The sequence below is a fragment of the Euwallacea fornicatus genome, chromosome 5 (assembly GCF_040115645.1).
Source record: "Euwallacea fornicatus isolate EFF26 chromosome 5, ASM4011564v1, whole genome shotgun sequence".
Classification (NCBI taxonomy): Eukaryota; Metazoa; Arthropoda; class Insecta; order Coleoptera; family Curculionidae; genus Euwallacea; species Euwallacea fornicatus.
Window position 1 is genome coordinate 1858545 of NC_089545.1, and position 6820 is coordinate 1865364.

Here is a 6820-nt window from a genome sequence, read left to right on the forward strand (position 1 = left end):
AATGCGATGATGATGATCATCTGAAAACCTGTACCAAAAGTGCGTCATGCTGCTCTCGTACCAAATGACCATGAAAACCCACAAAATAAAAACGAAAGTACAGAAATCAACTGAAATTTAATCAGAACGAATATAGAACGCAAATTCTCATGAGAACATATGCATGGCTTTGGAGAAATTGAATACAAGGCAATTTAAGAAATTTCGCAATGCACTCATCGTTGTGGCTAGAAGAGACCGCATCTCAAATAGTGCTATGAACAAATTATCGGTGCACGGTCTCATTAGAGCCGAAATTGCCCGAAATATACATGGAGGTAGATACATGAGAGTGGATCAGAGATTTTCCCCTTGGAAGGTGTGCCATGGAAAAAATCCCGTTTCTAGATATTGAAGAGAGTGATGTCAAAACTAAACGGTTATACAAGAAACAGCTTTCCTTCTTTTCACCGTTTAGTTCCAATTGAGCGCCCGGTATATTTTTCCATTTGTGCATTTGCATGACAATTTTGAGAAGATTTGAAGTTGTTCTCGAGACACTGATGTTTGAAAAATGAGCTTTTTCAGCTTCACGGATTCGACTTTCTTCTTTCAAATATTCTCATCGTATTTGTTTTGCTGTACGTGTTTCGCTCAATTCCTTCCTGTTTAAAGCGGATTCCTTCAGGATTTTAAACGATGTTAGAAATAACGATTGAAATAATGAAAATTGTAATACAGCACTGCAACAATAACGCATTAACTCACTTCTGTAGGTGTTAATATATAGGCCTTCATCACTATTTTACTGGCAAATGGCCCACTTAATCGTGCTCCTTCGTGCAACTGAATGTTTCCGATACTAGAAAAATTGAATCGTGCAAAAATACTGCTGATTTGTAGAAAATTTTTGAAATTTTAATAATTCACAAAAATCATTTTGCCAACAAAAAGACAACACTTAAAGAAAATATCAAGGTTATCTGAACAGGTCTAATGAATTCAAGGAATGCATAGTTATTTACGCCGGTAAGCGAAAGCATGAGTTATTTTTCACTACCTAGAGATCGCCATTATTGATAAAAATGAACAATTGATGCATATGAAAAAATTTCCTAATTTAAAACGTGAAAAAAAAAGTACCGTAAACGAACTAACTGAGGACTAACGCACGCTGTTCGAGGGGGCAAGGGAGCCAAACGCGATTTATTTTTTCAATGTGTTTAACTTTCCTTCATTGCCTGTCACCAACCGCGATTTCTGCTTGTTAACTTTATTCTCTATCGAAACAAGGACACACCTATTCTCCTAAATTGAAATAAATAAAACCTCCTATCTATTAGTCTCGGTTCTACGAGAAATTCGCACTCCCAAGTAGTCGATGACAAATGTAAGTCTGAAAAGCATTTAAGTGCTTGGTACGGCCGGTCATCCATCGTCATATGATAAGCGCAAACAAGCTTATTTCCTAGTGTTACTCATGGAAGTACCACCCAGCCGACCACTGACCGCACCCTTCTGCAGCCTGCCTTGATCCGAATCCTTCAGCATTCCACTTAGCACTTCATATCGTTTGATACGTTTTCAATCGGCTCTTAAAGTTTCATTGTTCATAAAATCCCTCGTAAATTCGTCTTTTTCAAATCTAAACGTTACGCCGTTAATACTTATGATTGACCAGACGTAACTACAGTTCAACGAACTAACTGTAGTTTCATTAAAAGTTCATGTGAACTCCGTCTTTATTTGGTAATATAGACTGTTACGTTACGTTAAAAAAAAATCGTCTTTTGCATTTTAAACAACCTTATTAATTCTAATCAGAAGATTGTCCCAATTCCTCATAATCTTGATGGTTGGGGCTCGTGTGAATGCTTGAGCTTTATTTCACACCAAATAGAAATCGATAAGAGTCTTTGGTTTCGACAGTTTTACTGATAAAGCCCTATTAACTTTTCGCACACGTGCGGTACCAGACAATTGCAGTTCCTGCTCACAAGTATTACGTACCATTATTTATAAGTTACAGAATATTTATAACAGAGCGGTCAGCTTGCATCAGCAACGGCCGCAGTAGCTTTAGGCGTGGCCCGATCGCCATTGAAGTGAAAGTGACTTAACAAGAACAAGAATACCATTTACATATTTTTAACAGACGACGATGGGCACAGTTGGACCTTCAAGGCCGCCGCTGGGAGGACCATAGCGGGGTCCATCTTGTTGTACTGCGCCGTCGTCAGATCGTTTATTAAGCCGATTTCCCGCGTTTTGTCCTCTGATTTAAGGGATTTGAGTAATAAAATGTTTGTGAAATCACAGAAGGTGTTTGACAAACTCGTGAATGACAATTATTGCAGGCTTCGGCCGTGAAGTTCTTCTCCCAGCAGCGTTGTTAAGTAACGCTCATCCTCCACGTATCGAGAGTGAAAGTGATTTGCTAATGAAATGTTTGAACTTTACCAGCGCGTCTTCGCAATTATTATTTAAGGCTCATCGTGGTGGTTCATAGAATTACATTAGGCCAAACCGATAAATTGGCGATGTGGATATGGACAAAAAACTGACCGTTTCGATGACCAACAAACGGTGCTGGTTTTAGCTAAGCTGTTACAAAATGAAATAATTGATCATCCATTAGAACGCTATTATCCAACTGAAAGTAAAACTCGTTTCAGCGAAATATTCGGACTTGTTTTTCGAAATCCAAGCACTGGTCAGTGTGTCAGTACTGAAGACCGATTAAGTGTAAACAACTGGTGTCTTCAATATGATATTATCTTCAAGGAAAACGACTTTTAGTCTTTAATTTTTCTTTTGCCAAAACAAACTTCCCGAAATTGAATTATTCTTGGAACGCAAGGTCCACGTACATTCAGCATTCAAACATTTAATTTATATCAATATATTGTTATTGTTTTGATCTTGACGATGCGTGACTGCTCTCTCTTTCACCGGCCCCAGCTAACCTTCATAATATTTTATATTTCTATATAATTTCTAGCTGCTACCCAATAATTGGCGATTTTCCTGCTTTAGATATAGCTTGTTGGTGCTAATTGATCGCGAAGACAAAAAGAGTGCATTATTTGGAAAGCAAAAGAGCGCGTTACATGGAAAAAGTGAGATTTAGTTTCAACTCGTTTATAGCTCAAATTAAGTGCTGATTTAAGAAAGTTTTTCAATACAAACTTTATTCTAATCGGACTTGAAAGCCTTAAGTCGACTCTCATATCGGCGGCTGCAGCCTGTGATTCAGAAGCCTCAGATGACCATCTGCGTCAGGCTAACCGTTGAGTTCTACTCAGAGGATGACAGCGGCACTAGAGAAACTGACCTAAAAGTTTTCATCAAATCTAGGAGCAAACAGGGCTGAAATCACGTATAGAGAAATAACGAGGGCGATTTTAAAGACTGAATTAAGCAGCATAAGGAAGTTTACAAATTGCTCGCTTCAGGACTTGCGATCTTTTTTTCTCACGAGGAAAGGCTGCAAAAGTAACACCCATTTGGGTGTTCTGCGGGCTGGGGGGTGAAGGAGTCGCTGAAGCACCTACTCACAAACACCTAGGAAATTCCTATTCTTCAAGTAAGCGACGTCCCGGGACCGTCCCTCCTGGATATAAGCATTGGACTCGAAGAGGCGTGCATAGGTTGGATTAGCTGGCGGCCTTTCTGTGTCCGGTCGTTAATGTTCTTTATCTTTTGCTCCTTATATTGCACTTTTCTTTGTTGGAACTTTATCGTGGATTTCTTGTTTCTCTCTCTATATTTTCTGTCGTTCCGTTTTGGAAAAACCTCTTTAATCTTCTTCTTGTACAGTGCGTTCCATCCGATCTTTTTCTGTGACCATTGCGGAAATGGCTTCGCTGCAGTGGTCTCGTTTTGACTTAATCTCCTCCATCCCGTTAATGAGAGATTCCGAAATCAAGGTCTGTACGTAAGCGATAAGCTCGTCCCTTTGAACCGGGAAAGTCGGGGGTTGGAAAATGCAGTGTTCCGCGGTGTCGGAGGCTCCGCCGCAGTCTCCGCATCCGGGCCCGTTTTTCCTATTCCGTGCGTGACTTTCTAAAATTTCCGTAAAAGCTCAGTGCCTATGTTACGTAATAATTTCGGCGTTTATGTTGGCACGAAATCCAAAGTTTTAGGTCAGGGACTAATCTCTTAGTCTACTGTTTTTTGTCCTTTGCACTTGTTCAACTTTGTTGCAACTTCCGAATGGTGGTTGTCGCCGCTTCCCGTCCGTTTCAGGACTTGCGACCTGAAATTTTTTTTATGCTCGAACTACTGTTTGTTCACTTTGTCACCGAAAACGTCAGTTTCATCTAATGGAGCACCCTCATAAGTGAAATCAAATCCATCAAAACAAAAACCACCGAAAGTTACGAGATCGAGTGCATACTTCAGCAAGTTCATTCGACGTAGCTAGCTCGGCTTTAAGCAAACTGTTTTTACTTGATCTCAAAATGCTCCTGTGCATTTTGATCGACATTAATTTTTTGCTCAACAAAAAAAATCTCCTTCAATGGATTCTGTGTCGCTTTCCAATTGCTAGTGAAAATTTTCTGAGCACGTTACCATATGCAAATGATATTTCTCTTTCCCTTGAAACAATAAGAGCTCTAATAAAGTCATGAAAATCATTCTTACGTTCGGAAAAAAACGGGTCCCATCTTACAATCGATTGAACTGTGAATAATGCAAATTTAATGTAAATAACAAGAACTGACATACAAAACTGGGGCACTGCAATAAATCCGTTGATTATGCCTGAACTCTTATTACATTTTTACAATAAAAAATGCCACGGTACTAAGACCTATTGAAATTCAAAAGAAGGCTAACTGAAATTAAGCATTTCAGTCTAAGGACTGAATGTTTGTTGAACTCATTTATATATACAGGGTGTAGCATATCACCATGAAAATGTTTCGGGTGGCAGTAGTACTTTGCCAAATATTAAAAATGATGACCAAAAACGCACTTTACAGGGTGCCAAATTTTCACTCAATTTTCCATGCGATTCTTCCTCATACTGTGCGTTTTTCTCACGCACTCCTATTTTCGAGTTGCATTCTAAAAATTTCGTACATCTATTTTCTTCAAGACCCTCTACGATAAAATGTCAAAATCGTCGGTATCTATATACAGGGTGTTACGATTTTTTGGGTCATGTGCAATTTTATGTTTTGTATCTTGTTTTGGTACACTCAGTATGAATTTCGATACCAAATTAAAAATCCTTCTTCGATTCTTTAGGTTTTTGGTTCCTTGCACTTTTGTCGTGTCATTCATAGGTTTCGTAGAATTTGCAAAAATATCTATCAATGCAAATTAGAAATGAAGGGAAAGGAAATAGCAGAAGAGAAAGTAGGGAAAAAATAATCATCCGGCTCAGTTATCAACTATCTGATCTAGTTTCTCAAAATGAAAATAAATATCAACGAAAAGAAACGATAAAAACTGCTTAAAGTGTTTGAGAAAAAATATGAAACTGTGCTATCCTGTATATCAAAAATGATGCGCTTGGGACCGTGGGTCTATGAGCATTTTTTGCTATTTTGCAGATTTCTATTGCCTCTTAAAATAACTTCATGTTGATATGTTACTCCCTGTATTATGAAACACACAAGAACATAAGAAAATCGATACAAAGTTTTTTCATTAAGTATTACTGTAGCGTTATTGTATTTTGACTCATACTATTTAACTGCTCGTTTTTACCGTAACTAGTGACAAAGCAAATTTTGTTTACCACTCGCATTTCATGCTACCATTATGATTAATGAACCCATTTAATCAAAATTTAATTAAGCCTCAAGGTAAGACCCCTATGGGTTGGTCAGCGCTGGTCAGTGATCTTGAACTAGATCGAGGTCTTCAGTGTTTCAGGTCATCGGGGAGCATCCATTTTTATCTGGGAACAGGAAGAGCCCAAAGGAAAATCCTTCAGTACCACGACCCCAATTAAGATATAAAAAAATGTAAATACAAATTGTAAACAATAGCCTAAGAAACATTTTTTTTTGCATTCAATGACGGTTAAATCTTACCACGCCTCCCATTGTCCATTAAAAGAGGTCAAAAGGGTTTCGGCATCTGCTATGGAGATACCATTTAGGAGTCTGAAGCGTTTTGATTTAGCCCAATTGTGATGATATATAAGTCCCCACCTAATTATCGAAAGGTATGACTTTTGTGTATTTACATTGGCTGCCTATAAATGATATTAGCAGCCTTATCATCCTTGACGAACCTCTATTCTAATTTTTCGTGTAGTTGTCACAAATCGGTTACACCTCTTTCTTGTGCATTTATTCAACCGACTCACCTTAAGACGTTTTCTTGACCCAAAAAGGTTTATTTTTTCTCGATGGCAGACATCAAAGTTTGCAGGAATTGAAAAATTCTATCTTGCATATCTGATTAGCCAGCCCCAAAAGTGTTACTAAGTAACAGCTAGTAACTAGTTATTGAGCAACAGTCTTCAGAGGAGTTTATACTATAGGTGAATTCGTTAACCTTTTACCTATTCGCTTAGATAGTAAAAGTGAAGAAATTCTTTGAAACAATGACCTTAGGTAATGGAAATTGCGATGCACTTGACAGAATTTGATAAATCTTTTGTGGTAACTTCATGATTTTGTGATTGTTTACAGGCAGGTAGGTGTTGCTTAATCGATTTCATATGCAGGGAGGAGGATATCTGCATCTCGGTCTCGGACATTTCACCTTCGTTTTTTAGCACAAATTGATAATTTTAAAGTGATTTTTCCCATTTTATTTCCTTATTTGCCTTGGGGTGTGTAATATAACATAATTAATCGTATGAATAAGCAATAAG